General features: G+C 46.8%; 1 long non-coding RNA gene across 1 annotated transcript in view; it reads left to right on the top strand.

The window, feature by feature from the left end:
• The first annotated feature begins 12,016 nt into the window (after positions 1-12,016).
• Positions 12,017-14,350, top strand: part of LOC138667494 (uncharacterized) — a 51,530-nt gene continuing 49,196 nt past the window's right edge. The window contains exon 1 of the long non-coding RNA XR_011318789.1: positions 12,017-12,767. This is a non-coding gene — a long non-coding RNA (uncharacterized lncRNA). The remainder of the gene's footprint in view (positions 12,768-14,350) is intronic.

Raw genomic sequence — 14,350 nt, 5'->3', positions numbered from 1 at the left:
CGAGGATGGAACCCAGAGTTGCAGAAAAACGGCGAAACCAAGGTAGCCGAGCTGGCCCGATTATTAAGGGCGAACTCAGCCAAAGGCAAAAAGGACACCTAGTCATCCTGATCAGCAGAAACAAAGCATCTCAGATATGTTTCCAAGGTCTGATTGGTTCGTTCGGTCTGGCCATTCGTCTGAGGATGGAAAGCCGAGGAAAAAGACAAGTCAAGCCCATCCTACCACAAAAGGCTCGCCAAAACCTCGAAACAAACTGGGAACCTCTGTCAGAAACGATATTCTCTGGAATGCCATGTAAACGAACCACATGCTGGAAGAACAATGGCACCAAATCAGAGGAGGAAGGTAATTTAGACAAGGGTACCAAATGGACCATCTTAGAGAAGCGATCACAGACAACCCAAATGACTGACATCTTTTGAGAGACGGGAAGATCTGAAATAAAATCCATAGAGATATGTGTCCAAGGCCTCTTCGGGACCGGCAAGGGCAAAAGCAACCCACTGGCACGAGAACAGCAGGGCTTACCCCGAGCACAAATCCCACAGGACTGCACAAAAGAACGCACATCCCGCGACAGAGATGGCCACCAAAAGGATCTAGCCACTAACTCTCTGGTACCAAAGATTCCAGGATGACCAGCCAACACCAAACAATGAACCTCAGAGATAACTTTATTCGTCCACCTATCAGGGACAAACAGTTTCTCCACTGGGCAACGATCAGGTTTATCAGCCTGAAATTTTTGCAGCACCCACCACAAATCAGGGGAGATGGCAGACACAATTACTCCCTCTTTGAGGATACCCGCCGGCTCAGATAATCCCAGAGAGTCGGGCACAAAACTCCTAGACAGAGCATCATCCTTCACAGTTTTAGAGCCCGGAAGGTACGAAATCACAAAGTCAAAACGGGCAAAAAACAGCGACCAACGAGCCTGTCTAGGATTCAACCGCTTGGCAGACTCGAGATAAGTCAAGTTCTTATGATCAGTCAAGACCACCACGCGATGCTTAACTCCTTCAAGCCAATGACGCCACTCCTCAAATGCCCACTTCATGGCCAGCAACTCTCGATTGCCCACATCATAATTTCGCTCAGCAGGCGAAAACTTCCTGGAAAAGAAGGCGCATGGTTTCATCACCGAGCAATCAGAACTTCTCTGTGACAAAACAGCCCCTGCTCCAATCTCAGAAGCATCAACCTCGACCTGGAATGGAAGCGAAACATCTGGTTGACACAACACAGGGGCAGAAGAAAAACGACGCTTCAACTCTTGAAAAGCTTCCACAGCAGCAGAAGACCAATTGACCACATCAGCACCCTTCTTGGTCAAATTGGTCAATGGTTTAGCAATACTAGAAAAATTGCAGATGAAGCGACGATAAAAATTAGCAAAGCCCAGGAACTTTTGCAGACTTTTCAGAGATGTCGGCTGAGTCCAATCATGGATGGCTTGGACCTTAACAGGGTCCATCTCGATAGTAGAAGGGGAAGAGATGAACCCCAAAAATGAAACCTTCTGAACACCAAAGAGACACTTTGATCCCTTCACAAACAAAGAATTAGCACGCAGGACCTGAAACACCGTTCTGACCTGCTTCACATGAGACTCCCAATCATCCGAGAAGATCAAAATGTCATCCAAGTACACAATCAGGAATTTATCCAGGTACTCTCGGAAGATGTCATGCATAAAGGACTGAAACACTGATGGAGCATTGGCAAGTCCGAATGGCATTACTAGATACTCAAAATGGCCCTCGGGCGTATTAAATGCAGTTTTCCATTCATCGCCTCGCTTAATACGCACAAGATTATACACACCACGAAGATCTATCTTGGTGAACCAACTAGCCCCCTTAATCCGAGCAAACAAATCAGATAACAACGGCAAGTGGTACTGAAATTTAACCGTGATCTTACTTAGAAGGCGGTAATCTATACAAGGTCTCAGCGAACCATCCTTCTTGGCTACAAAAAAGAACCCTGCTCCTAATGGCGACGATGACGGGCGAATATGCCCCTTCTCCAAGGACTCCTTCACATAACTCCGCATAGCGGCGTGCTCAGGCACAGATAAATTAAACAGTCGACCTTTTGGGAATTTACTACCAGGAATCAAATCGATAGCACAATCACAATCCCTATGCGGAGGTAGGGTATCGGACTTGGGCTCATCAAATACATCCCGGTAATCAGACAAGAACTCTGGAACCTCAGAAGGGGTGGATGACGAAATAGTCAGAAATGGGACATCACCATGTACCCCCTGACAACCCCAGCTGGACACAGACATGGATTTCCAATCTAATACTGGATTATGGACTTGTAGCCATGGCAACATCAACACGACCACATCATGCAGATTATGCAACACCAGAAAGCGAATAACCTCCTGATGTGCAGGAGCCATGCACATGGTCAGCTGGGTCCAGTACTGAGGCTTATTCTTGGCCAAAGGCGTAGCATCAATTCCTCTCAATGGAATAGGACACTGCAAGGGCTCCAAGAAAACCCACAACGCCTAGCATACTCCAAGTCCATCAAATTCAGGGCAGCGCCTGAATCCACAAATGCCATGACAGAATACGATGACAAAGAGCAGATCAAGGTAACAGACAGAAGAAATTTTGACTGTACCGTACCAATGGTGGCAGACCTAGCGAACCGCTTAGTGCGCTTAGGACAATCAGAGATAGCATGAGTGGAATCACCACAGTAGAAACACAGCCCATTCAGACGTCTGTGTTCTTGCCGTTCAACTCTGGTCAAAGTCCTATCGCACTGCATAGGCTCAGGTTTAAGCTCAGGTAATACCGCCAAATGGTGCACAGATTTACGCTCACGCAAGCGTCGACCGATCTGAATGGCCAAAGACATAGACTCATTCAGACCAGCAGGCATAGGAAATCCCACCATGACATCTTTAAGGGCTTCAGAGAGACCCTTTCTGAAAATAGCTGCGAGCGCACCTTCATTCCATTGAGTGAGTACGGACCACTTTCTAGATTTCTGACAATATACCTCTATCTCATCCTGACCCTGACACAGAGCCAGCAAATTTTTCTCTGCCTGATCCACTGAATTAGGTTCATCGTACAGCAATCCGAGAGCCAGGAAAAACGCATCGATATTACTTAATGCAGGATCTCCTGACGCAAGAGAAAATGCCCAGTCCTGAGGGTCGCCACGTAAAAAAGAAATAATGATCCTAACTTGTTGAACTGGGTCACCAGAGGAGCGAGGTTTCAAAGCTTGAAATAGTTTGCAATTATTTTTGAAACTCAGAAATTTAGTTCTATCTCCAAAAAACAAATCAGGAATAGGAATTCTCGGTTCTAACATAGAATTCTGAACCACAAAGTCTTGAATATTTTGTACTCTTGCCGTGAGCTGATCCACACATGAAGACAGACCTTTAATGTCCATCGCTACACCTGTGTCCTGAACCACCCAAATGTCTAGGGGAAAAAAAAGGCAAAACACAGTGCAGAGAAAAAAAAATGGTCTCAGAACTTCTTTTTTCCCTAATTCAGTACCACAATGGACATAGAGGTCAGAGCACATACAGTGATCTGACAATAACCCAAAAACATAGAACTAGCTCTGAGACGTGGGAACTCTGCTGACCGCAATCCCTAATCCTCTCCAACCACACTAGAGGCAGCCGTGGATTGCGCCTAACGCTCCCTATGCAACTCGGCACAGCCTGAGAAACTAACTAGCCTGAAGATAGAAAATAAGCCTTCCTTGCCTCAGAGAAATACCCCAAAGGAAAAGGCAGCCCCCACATATAATGACTGTGAGTTAAGATGAAAAGACAAACGTAGAGATGAAATAGATTAAGCAAAGTGAGGCCCGACTTTCTGAACAGAGCGAGGATAGGAAAGGTAACTTTGCGGTCAACACAAAACCCTACAAAAACCACGCAAAGGGGGCAAAAAGACCCTCCGTACCGAACTAACGGCACGGAGGTACACCCTCTGTGTCCCAGAGCTTCCAGCAAGCAGGAAAAAACAAATAGACAAGCTGGACAGAAAAAAACAGCAAACAAAATAGCAAAGCAGAACTTAGCTATGCAGAGCAGCAGGCCACAGGAACGATCCAGGAGGAAACAGGTCCAATACTAGAACATTGACTGGAGGCCAGGATCAAAGCACTAGGTGGAGTTAAATAGAGCAGCACCTAACGACTTCACCACATCACCTGAGGAAGGAAACTCAGAAGCCGCAGTACCACTTTCCTCCACCAACGGAAGCTCACAGAGAGAATCAGCCGAAGTACCACTTGTGACCACAGGAGGGAGCTCTGCCACAGAATTCACAACAGAGTTCACCTGACCAGGTATCACAGTCACACATTACACTTCACACTCCGGCCACCAGAGGAAGCAAAAGGCACTATGTATTAGGCCACTCCTCACACTCTGGTAAAACTGGGGGTTGGACAGGAAGTTAGAGAGATCACAGCCTGGGAGAGCTCCAGGGAGGACCTGTCAGGGGTGGGTTCCTGGCAGGTACCTAGCAGAAAGGACAGAACGTTATGGAGCCGCACCTGCACTACCTTGCGGCGGCATCCTAAGGAAGGACACGAAGCGAAGGATATTGTGGAGAAGTGAGAAATGAGATCACAGCACAAAGGAGATAGAACCAGTAGGAGTCGTGCCTCAAAATCAGCAACATCCTACTGAGGCGCGTAGCCGGTGGCCGGAACGCCGAGGAAGTAACAGACTTCAAGCATTACTTCAAACAGCGGCAGGACAGTTGATTATAGGTTGGCTGTCTACCTTAAATCACCTAAGCAGACATAGGGGGCAATTGTGGGAGAGGGGCGTCTCTAGGGTCCCAGAATAACTCCAGGCCTTCCCGTCAAACGGGTGCGTCCTATCCAGATAAACTTGGGGGACGGAGAGAGAGAGAACGAATGAATACGAAAGTTGTGAGGACTATCCCAAATGCTCAGCAGGGAAGGACTACAACACACAGGCGCTAGTTGGTAGGTACTGATTTCCACCTGCAAAGGGAACTCTGGATGTGCCTTTGGACTCAGCCAGCCCTGTTAGAAGTGCTCTGGATTGCGGACCCCGAAGTCTTCAGTAAAAAGGTAAAGAGACTGCAACCCTGTGTCCTCGTTATTAATTGTGCCTCACATCATCGCCACCTACAGTACTGGAAAGACCTGGGGATATACTTCACCTGTGATTCACCATGCTGGAAGGTATACCATCTAGCTCCCATTCCATCACCCCAGCGGACCCCTAAGCATCGTCGGTCACCCTGACCGAATACCACAGGTGGCGTCACGAACCCTTGACAAACTCTCATCACCCATTTATTGGACGCCCCTTAGCAGGGTCACGGACCGGGTCCAGCCACCGTGACAACCCCAGCACCAAGATAGAGTGGACCGGTACAGAGCACTCCGCGGCCTTGTGTCTGGGGGCACTCCACAACCATTGATACAAATCAAAAATGGGCCTAATTTTACATCATATTTTATAAGGTATAGTTATTTTTACTAAAAATCTAATTTATTGGTAACTACATTATCAGCATCGAGCCACTGCATACAACATCCTCTTTTTTCATATTGACTCGACACAAAGGTGTCTGAATTGGTTTCTGATATCATGGCGCCTGTTGAGATGTCACCAATTGCCAATAATTATGCGTAGTGGTGTCACTAGAATCCGAAGGGCCCTAGTACAAAGTATGGAACTGGGTCCCCTATTACATTTTGGTCAGATGTATTATCTAGTGTAGCATTATAAATCCTATAAAGACATGTGTGTTACTTCCATAATTTAATGATATCCCCTATCTTGTACTAATGTCACCCATCCTGTGACCCTTCCAGGAATAATGTCCCCCATCCTATGTCCTTTCCATTAATTAATGTTTCCCATCCTTTGTCCCTTGTAGTAATAATGCCCAACATTTTGTGCCCCTCCCAGTAAGAATGTTCTCCATCCTGTGACTTTTTCTGTAATATTATTTGTTCCCAGGCCCCTTGCTATTATAATGTTGCCCATCCTGGGCCCCTTCCAGTAATAATATCCCCCATCCTGGTGTAATGTTCCCAGACTGGCCCCTTCCAGAAACATACAGTATGTCCAACTTCCTGGGACCCTTCTATGAATATATGTCCCCGATCCTGGGCCCTTTCCAGCAATAATGTCCCCCATCCTGGTGTCATGTTCGCATACTGGTTCCCTTCAGTAATATATGTCACACATCCTGGGCCCTTTCCAGTGATAGATGCGCCCCATGCTGGGCCCCTTCCTGGTATAATATCCCAGCTCCTGGGCCCATCCTGTAATAATGCTCCCAGTTTTGCTGCTGTTCTCTAACACATTTAAAAAAAAAGATTCTTCTCATCTTCCCCCACTCCCATGAAGCATGGCATCCTCTACTATAGCCAGGGCTGAGGCCAGCAGCTGACTTCAGCATGCCTGATATGTAAGGAGGTGGCAGGAACCCTCGGTTGTTCCCTCTCTCCTTCCATGTATGTGGTCCCCTATGCAGTACTTTGACAGTGGGTTATACATTGATGTATTACTGTTATTTGTGTGCTGTGTTTGTATTGTCTTAATGTTCTACCATTCTGTATTGTAATGTTTGCAGCTTAGGGACAGTAAGAGGTTAATTAAGGGGGCTGGGTCAGCAGCCTCAAAGGAGCAGGAAGTCCCTGTCTGCAGTTCAGTGCCTGGCCAGGCTTGGCTGTGGCCGGATGTGCTCCACTGCTAGGAGAATACCGTGCCCTCCTGGAAGGAACAGAGTTGCTAGTGGACTGTCGGGCAGGAGACACAAGGACTGTGTGTGCCTCACAAGAGACTTTTTGCTCCTGGAAGCTGACTGGGAGCTGTTGCCTTCGCTGCTGCAGCCATTGCTGTGAATAGGGACAGTTCAGGGATTGTTACTTTCCTTCTCTACCTCACCTTTTTTAAACCAGTTGCCACTGTTGGGTCTTAAAGAGTGTGACGTGTGGTGTATCCGTTCCAGCATGGAGAGCAGCCGTACATCTGAGATAACCCACTGTGACTTGGGGCTGGGACTAGGACTGTCTTTTCCTGTGCAAGGGGCCGGGGTGCTCACTGACTGTGACCTAGTGGACTCGCTCATGACTACCACCCTGTGCCACCTTGCTACAGCTACACCTGAAGTCACTGCTATGCACCTCCTCTGACTGGCTTGCTGACGTCAGCTGCAAGCCTCTGATTGGCTGGCGGCATGTATTGCAGTGTAGGGACCTCGCAGGTCTTTGTGCCACAATACATCATTTTTGGATGCACATCCACCTTAAAAATACGTTGATGTCGGCAGGCCACTCCTGCAGGAGCTGATCACACCCTATGTGGCTACGGTTGTTATGCCCATGATGATGTTACAAAATGCGTCGTGACTCGTGAGTGATGTTAGAGGAAAAGAATATGGAGAAGTATGAAAGATGGGACAGGGACTGGGGGTTGTTTTGGAAAGACAGGTGAGCACAGAGGTCATTATTGTTTTTCCTTATACTTATTATGATTCAGTGTCTATTAAGTGCTCAAAGTATAATAAGGCATATTCGGTTTGTATTGAAAAAATTGCTGTCAAGGTTTGAGCTAACTGCCAAGCTCGGATTTTGTCAGATTTGCTCTTCACTAGAATCTAACTAGTATCTCCATGCAACATGGCTACCTCCATAATCAAGTAAAGAAAGTTTGAACATAAGAAACATTTTAATTAAAGCAATATTATGATACATTTTCTTTAAGATAAACAAACTCATATTGTCAAGTGTAGGCAATAGGAATGACCTTCTACTTAGCCTTGGTCTTTTTTCTATATAGACATATTTCCTGCTAACAAACAACCTATGTACATTGCTCCATCTAGACCATTTTTCACTTTGGGATGGTTTCAACTCTAGTCATTTATCTTAGCAATAATATAATAGGCAAAAAACTGTCCCCAGTAACCGACACTACTCCCCCCTCGTGTCCTCCAGGTGATTTACAGGATCCAAAGTGCCTTTGTATAGACCTACGGCTCTCCTCTGTCGATAATTTGCCGAATGTTGTAAAAGTTTGAGTTATTCAGTGGGTCAGAGGTGATTTTTCTCCACGAAAGATGCTGGATTGCAGTGCTAGCTGTATACAATATAAATCAAAAAGAGTGTCTATTATTAATATATAAGCCACTGGACGGAGAGTGCCAGGCAAAACCTTTTAAGGTTCCAACCTGTATTCTGAGTCTTCAGGAAAATATAATTGGGTTTGAAGGGATATAGCACAACAAACAGAACTTTCCTTTATCTTTGCATGGAGAAAGGAAAAGCGTGTGTATGATCTCGGTGTAAAAATACTGCTTGCTTTTTTGTATATGCACACTTTGCTAATGAAATAAAAGTTCTTGAACCTGGATATTGGGTGACTGCGACTACGGATTGCATTACCTTACCCTAGTCCATCCCCGCTGTCCTACCTGTGGCTGATGGATCTTTGCACACATCCATGTTGGGTTAGCGAACTTGAATAACGTCCTCAGTGGCAGCTTCACAAATCATGTACCAGCTGGAAGCCATTGCATATGGATAAGGTACTTTCATTCTGGTCTAATTTACTACTGTTTTAACTTGACTATGACCAGACATTACTACAGCATACATGATGCCAATTGATAACACGGGCTCACTCCAACCACCATGGTGCACTTTATGTATTATGGAACATGAAAATAAAGCTGCTTGTGTTACAGTTAAGACCCTATGACTGAACCATGACTATGCACTTCTATTGGTGTTTCCCCTTTAGTCAACAGTGTTAAGGACTGGCGGAACGCACCAAGTATAGATGATATGAAACTAGGTGCGTTTGCAGTCCGAGGTCCATCGTGCAGGTAAAAACCCTGCTGCTAGTAAGACGGACTATATGGCGGTACTATAAGTATACACGCACGGGTTAACTTCACCCTGCGTGAAGGAAGCGATCCTGTTGTGTCACAGGACCGCGGTACCGCATATAGAGCGCGAGCAAGAAGTCAGCGAACACAACCCCAACACAGGATTGAAGTCCGATTAGACCACTTGCTGGCACAACACCGCAACTAGGTGTGTAAGGAAACTATTAAAATAGTATATAAAGGCACGAGAGTGCATGCAGTGCCGCACTGACGGATGCCACTAACCACCCAGGCTTGGGTAAGGAAAGCGCAGAGGAAGCGCACGGCGCCGTACAGGCGGTCACAGCAACAAAACACTGTTATGTGTATAACGTGCTGTTGGATAAGTCGGGCGCTAGATAGCAAACATACACCTTCCACGAAAAGTCATCCAATAGGGAGGGTATATTAAAGAGCGACTTTCACTCACAACACACACACATATTATCAAGACAATACTAGCGCATGGCCGTGCGGTCATGCGCAGTTTATATAGTTGCAGCACAGGAAACAGCTACAGAAGTTTTGTCCTTTCAGGACCTGCCAAAAGGACCAATGGGATGTGCTGCAGTACCTGAGCATGTGACCCTCGATCTCCAACGGGAGATCTTGCCCTGGGCATGCTCAGTGTGTGCAAATAAGGACTTAGTCCCAGAGAAGCCCGCTCGCCGCAGATCAGTGCAGGGTACAACAGGAGAGCCAGAAAAGGCAGCAGTAACCCTTTGCACAGAATCAGTCCCAGCAAGACGCTGGGAGCGACGCCTCCGCTGAGCAGAGCCCACTGCGGCCGAAGCAGAATGGGAGACCGCAGCAGACACGGATCGAGATTCCCCCTGTGCAGCAGAGGAAACTCGACTCCTAACAAACAGGCTTTTCCATTGTCTCATTGTCCATATTAGTTAATTATTTCACTAATGAGGGCAGTTGCACCTAATGAATTGCTGTCCATAGTACCAGTCTGCAGAACTCAAGGGGTATAATATTCCCACACATGCTTTTTGAGTGCACTCTCCCTTCCAGGCCTGTTCTCCTGATGCAACCTGTCATGTCAAACGACTTGGGAATCATACAGTGTGGCATCATTGTACTGTTGTTACACTAAAATGTAATCAGGTTTGCCCCTATTAGACTTCTGTCCTTTATTTTTGCCTGTAACCCATCTCTAACATAAGTAACCCCTCCGTTCTCCAGCTAGTTTTCGTCAACCATCTTTCTAGGTTCATCACTGCACACTGCTGGTTCAGAATTGTGTTTTTAGCTGCTGTAGTTGTTGCTGTTACTACAGCGCATAATACAAGAATTCAGCCTGAGAATAAATCTCATCTGGAGCCTCTGCAGTCTAGTCTAGGTATCTGATGAAGTTCTCCGTGTGAGTACTAGTCAATAAAGACATCTTTAGAAGCACTGTCTAAGGAATCTCACACTTGCAGCCTAGTTACGGAGTCAGAATATAACCTGTCTAGAATTTTCTACACATAGATCCGACAGTCATTAATTCTATGGAAAGTATATACCCTGTTCCTCTCAGGAACTTCGACTTATTACAAAATCTTTATGACAATCTGTTACACCCGGTCTGTTTACTGTACCTCAGGGGAATCTCTGTCGGGACTCCCACTCTGTGCTGGCTTCACGCTGTCTGGACGCAGCCCCCACCCCTCCTTCCTCTCCTGCTTCCTGACGTGCGGCCAGCAGGTTCCCAGGCAGGGTTCCTAGGTCGCACGCGCACTCGCTCCTGGCCTCTTAAAGAGACAGTGTGCATTTTCCAAATGTTGCCTCTAACCAATGGCGTGTGTTTGTCTATTATTTCTAGCCCTTCCACCATAGGGAGGGTGCCGGAGTAACAAGTATCTACTGTTGCAAACTTCCGATTCCTGTTAGCTTGCGCCTCTGTTTCTGAAGTATCTGCCAGGAACTCTGCTTATTCTGTCTGTCTCCACAGATCTTCTGCTACCAGTCACCCAGCTATTCTGGACTGCATCCGCAGTATCTACACTGGACCCGTCTAGTCCTGCCAGTCTGCCAGCCTCATTTCCGGACCACGCCAGAACCCCTGGCGCCGGCTTCTACACCCGGTATCCTCCAGTCAACTCTGCAATACTCGCTAACCTTGCTGATCCGTCTGTTCCTCTGGGACAGCCGCCACGAGTACAGGGTCTAACTGAAGGTAGCACCCGTGTCCTCCAGGCATTCCATTCTGTCCCTGTTCGAGGGGACTTACTACGGGTGTCTGGGGCCCACCATAGGGCGTTATTAATAGGCTGGAGCCAGATGCTTTGCATTCCTTGTGTGAACACGCCACATACAGAGTATGTATCTTAGTGCATTGGTGTACCACACGGCCAAACCCTTATTGAAGGCTGGCTGTTTCATTAGGTATTGCACCTGTGCATTTGCTATTTTATTTGGGTCCGCTGCACCCTGCTTGTGCATTTGTATTGAGGCCCATTTAGACAGGTAAGCATCTCTGCCTGTTTTTGGTGTGTTTTCTTGAATTTTTCCTTTTTTGGTGTTTTTCTACAGGTGTCTGGAGCTCACGCAGTAACGCCCCCTTCGGAGCCCCCGGACTGTGGTCTAGTGGTTCCACATCAAACCTTAATAAATACGAATGTGAACTTCTACATCTGTGCCTCCGTTTCCATTCGTTACAGATTGCTCCGGCCATGGAACCTGCTGGATCCCAGAAATCACCAGTCATGGAGTTACGTCAGGAGATCTCCCAGCTGAAGGAGCAACAGGATAAGATCATGCCTTTCCTGCACAATGTATCTGCTCGCCTGGATAGTCTTGCTTCTTCGATTGCACCTGCTCCTGCCACCTGTGTCCAGGTATTGAACTGCACAGCAAGTAAGGATTCTTGCTTAGCGGCTCCCACCCGCTTCCGAGGCGACCCCGTTTTGTGTCAAGGGTTCATAAATCAGTGCACACTGCACTTCGAACTGTTGGGGCATAGGTTTGCTTCCGATTTGGCCAAAGTTGGCTTCATCATGTCCCATCTTGATGGAGAGGCGCTCGCCTGGATGAATCCGCTGTGGGAGAGGGTGGATCCGTTGGTTACTAATCACCAGTCTTTTCTAGAGGCAATTCGCAAGACCTTTGACAAACTACTTTGACAGCTTCTGCTCTGCTTCGACTACGACAGGAGGCTCTTACAGTGGCTCAGTATGTGGTGCAGTTCCAAACTCTTTCATCTGAACTTTCCTGGAACAATGAGGCTTTGGTGGCTACCTTCTGGCAGGGACTCTCTGGAGGAGTTAAGGATGAGTTGGCGGGATGAGACTTGCCTACGGTTCTGGATGACCTGATTTCCCTGGCAGTTCGGGTTGATCTACGGTTTCAGGAATGCTCCAACGAGATCAGACGTGAAAAAGAATCCAATCACCAGGTAGCTTGTGCTCCTAAATCTGCGAACTCTCCAACTTTGTCTCCCACTCCTGTGGCTATGGAGGTGGATCGTGTAAATCTGGTCAACCGTCGCCAGGAGGCGCGTCGCCTGGAGGGGAGCTGTTTCTACTGTGGCAGTGCCAAGCATTATATCCGCTCTTGTCCTAAGAGACCGGGAAACTCCAGTGCCTAGGGTCTGTAGGAGAGGCTACCCTAGGTAAGGATCATCTATCTCTAGCTTTGCAAATAACAGTCTCTGTGGCCATCGGCAAAACAAGATTTTCGGAGTTCTGTCACCTGGATTCTGGTGCCGCGGGGAACCTTAGTCGGCAGGCGGTTGTGGATCGTTATCAGATTCCAGTCCAGCGTTTATCGGAACCGTTGCAAGTGACATCTGTGGATTGCAGACCCCTGTCGGAGTCCATATGGTTCCAGACTGTGTCTTTGGAACTCCGGGTAGGTCTAACCCATTCTGAAAGAATCTGTTTTTATGTGTTGCCAGATTTGTCTCACCCCTTGCTTCTAGGTCTACCCTGGTTCCGGATCCATGAACCTGTTCTAAATTGGAGGACGGTAGAAATCCTGCGCTGGGGAGATTCTTGCTTTGATCGATGTATCATTCTGGTTCATATGGGGTCTAACTGTAGGTAGCAACCGTGTCCTCCAGGCATTCCATCTGTCCCTGTTCGAGGGGATTTACTAGGGCTGTCTGGGGCTCATGCAGTAACGCCTTCTTCGGAGCCCCCGGACTGTGGTCTAGTAAATACGAATGTGAACTTCTACATCTGTGCCTCCGTTTCCATTCGTTACACAATCCTTTGCAGTGGAGACAAAATGGCAATCATTGCATGTAGCTCTCTCATTTAAATTCTGAAGGAGGAATCTCAAAAAACTTTCCACACACTGCAGTGGAGATGGACATTCATAAGCACCTCTCATATATGTGACTGCTATAAGGAATCGGGTACAGTTTGGTCTCAGAGATGAGATTAGATACCAGACCAAATATTTTATAGCTTTATTGAGCCACCGATTCTACATAGAAGAGGACTTTATTAAGGTTTATCTCTTGATCGTCTCTTGGCTGTTATTGGGATCAGTTTTGAAGAGCAATGGGAAATAATGGTTTTCTTGCTATCATCACGTCTCTAAGGGGCCAAAATTAACAATAAATTACCTATTGAGCAAAATTCTTTAAAAGGGTTGTCCAAGAGTATAACATTGATAGCCTATCCTCTGGATAGGTGGGTCATTGATATCAAACTGGTGAGGGTGCGAAATTCGGCACCCACATTGATCAGCTGTTACCATGCCCTGCAGTGCCTGGAGGAACACACTATATGGAGCCAGAATGCTACAGCTCTCAAACCTTACCGGAAAAAGCGAACAAGCAGCCATATAGTCCCATAAAAAGTATAAATTTTATTAAATAACAGTAAAAACTAGATGAGCAGGTACAAAGGATACACTCAGGGGAATATAAATGTGCTACAGTGGCCCATAAGAAGGACCGGACCGCCAAAACAAACCTGCCATGCCAGGAAATTAGCCCACATATAATGTAGAATACATAGAGTATTGGGCAAGTGCCACAGCCATGATGTAGAAAATGTACAGCATACAATGTAAGTGCATACCTAATTGGCGCAGGAAGAATGAGAGACCAGGTCCAACCCCAACGCGCGTTTCGGAGCGCGATGCTCCTTCATTTGCTCTCAAACCTTGTAGTGGCCGTTATCAGGTACTGCAGATAAGCTCCCATAAAAAGTGAATAGGAATTGAGCTATAGTACCCAAGAAAGGCCACTCAGTGTACAGATCTTTGTTGTCCTGGCTCCATATACTGATATCTATTGGCCACTGCAGGACCTCATTACAGTTGAATGGTGGGGGTCGAATCGGACCATTCAACGATACGATATGTTTGACCTTTTCTTGGAATAGGGCATCAATATCAAAGTCCTGGACAGCCCTTTTAAACATACCTGGATTCAAACTAAAGTCTAAGTTTCTTAATAGCCATTAACACTTTTTAAAAAT

The sequence above is a fragment of the Ranitomeya imitator genome, chromosome 2 (genome assembly GCF_032444005.1).
Source record: "Ranitomeya imitator isolate aRanImi1 chromosome 2, aRanImi1.pri, whole genome shotgun sequence".
NCBI classification, from domain to species: domain Eukaryota; kingdom Metazoa; phylum Chordata; class Amphibia; order Anura; family Dendrobatidae; genus Ranitomeya; species Ranitomeya imitator.
Note: the sequence above shows the minus strand (reverse complement) of the source record. Positions and strands in the feature narration are given on the sequence as shown.